We start from the raw sequence: 2,233 nt of genomic DNA on the forward strand, positions 1-2,233 counted from the left end.
ATCTTTTGGTTATTATACGCCTAAAACTTCACCTAACTAAAATAACCAGGACACCTGTTTGGTTATTATACACCAAAAACGTCACCTAACTAAAATAATCAGGACATCTGTTTAGTTACTATACACCAAAAACGTCACCTAACTAAAATAATCAGGACATCTGTTTAGTTACTATACACCCAAAACGTAACATAACTAGTACGGAAATCTATTTGATTAACATAATCTAGACACCACTAGACCGGAGTGAGCAGACCACCATGTAAGTCGTTTATTATTCTTAAAGAAATGATGAAACACATTATGTCAACCTATACTAGAAATTATATACATGTTATATTACATCCGGAAATATATTGTGACTTTGCTAGCAGACGTTCAAATATAAATATAGTTTCAAATAAGAGTTATATCAATCTCCTACAAAAAGTTTTCACTGTAGTATTAAATATTCTGATAAATGTTATTTCACACCTTTAAATATGTTATGATCACTAGTCACTCGTCACATACAAAACCTTTAGTTTAATACACAAAATTATTTGTTACAATATGAGAAACTATCTACTCAAAGGTAACAAAAGCGTTGAGGTCCACCAAAGTAAGTAAATCAGACTGGTAACCAAAGCATTGAGATCTAATATAAGTAAAACAATTCTGGTAACTGAAGCACTGAGGTCTAACATAACCAAAAGAATCTGGTAACAGATCTGTTTGTTTTTAATTATGCACAAAGCTACACAAGGGCTATCTGTGCTGAGCCCACCACGGGTATCAAAACCCGGTTTCTAGCGTTGTAAGTCCGCAGACATACCGCTGTACCATTGGGGGGCAGGTAACAGTGGTATTGAGGAATAACATAAGCAAAATGATCCTGGTAACCGAAACACTAAGGCCCAGTATAAGTAAAACAATCCTGATAACCGAAAAGTGAGGGCTAACATAAGTTAAAAAATCCTGGAAACAGAAGCATTGAGGACCAATATAAGTAAAACAATCCTGGTTACCGAAGCATTAAGGCCCAACCAAAGAAAAACAATCCTGGTAATCGAAGTATTAAGGCCCAACATAGGTAAAATAGTCCTGATAATAAATTTATTAAACTTACTATAGAATTCGAGGAAAACGGAAACATTATTTTTTATTTAGGTAATGACATAAATAACAGCATACATTCCTTCAAAATCTTCAGAAAACCGACATCCAATATCTCACAGTTTTGCCACACGAAAACATATCAATTAACCAGCACAATGTAATAAACAAAAAGTTACCACTACAGAACTGAAAATTAACATAAAAACACTTAAAAATTCAGCCCCCGTTCAAGAAGGAATTAAAAACATCGTTCTTAAGAAAGCTTCCAACCTCTTACTACTTCACTTAACAAACATCATAAACTTATCACGTGGAAACAACTATCATTACCGTATTACCTAGAAAACAAACCAATAGATCAAAATTATTCAATATCATGGCATGTGTGCCGCAAGGATCCGCACTTTCTCTTCTCCTATACAGCTTATTTGTTAACGACACCCCGTTTCCCGAGTTAACATATACGTACCACTCCAAATATGCTGACGACATAGCAGTCTGGAGCATATCTTTTAACCCACTCACAGCAATGAGCCGCGTCCAAAAATCACTAAATCTAATCTCAAGTGATGCAACAAATAGCGAGTGATACTTAACCCAACAAAAACACAGAAATTTATGTAAACATATGAAAACTCTCAAGAAAATCAAACATAAGATAGGAGACACACAAATGAGTATGAGTAACAATGTCAAATTCCTCGGTATCACCTTCGACACCCGTTAACATGGAACAAACACATTCAGAACATACATGCCTCAATTAGCAAACGTATCAACTGCATAATACATGTTATTGATTGGGATAATGTAAAAATTCTTAAACAGTTAACGGATAATGATGAATTAAATATAAGAAAATCTTTAGAAATTGTTAAAAACAAAATAAATTTAAATAGAAATTTAGACCCAGGAGCCACCGAAATTATTGTTGTAAATGGCGCCATTGTACTTGTATGCTAATTATACACGTATCTTAGATTTATAAGCAGCGTTATGTGTACTTCTTGATGGATTCTTCTGAAGATGGCCCGGCATGGCCAGGTGGTTAAGGCACTCGATTCGTAATCTGAGGGTCGCGGGTTCGAATCCCTGTCACACCAAACATGCTCGCCCTTTCAGCCGTGGGGCGTTA

Source organism: Limulus polyphemus, unplaced genomic scaffold (assembly GCF_000517525.1).
Source record: "Limulus polyphemus unplaced genomic scaffold, Limulus_polyphemus-2.1.2 Scaffold10748, whole genome shotgun sequence".
Lineage (NCBI taxonomy): Eukaryota > Metazoa > Arthropoda > Merostomata > Xiphosura > Limulidae > Limulus > Limulus polyphemus.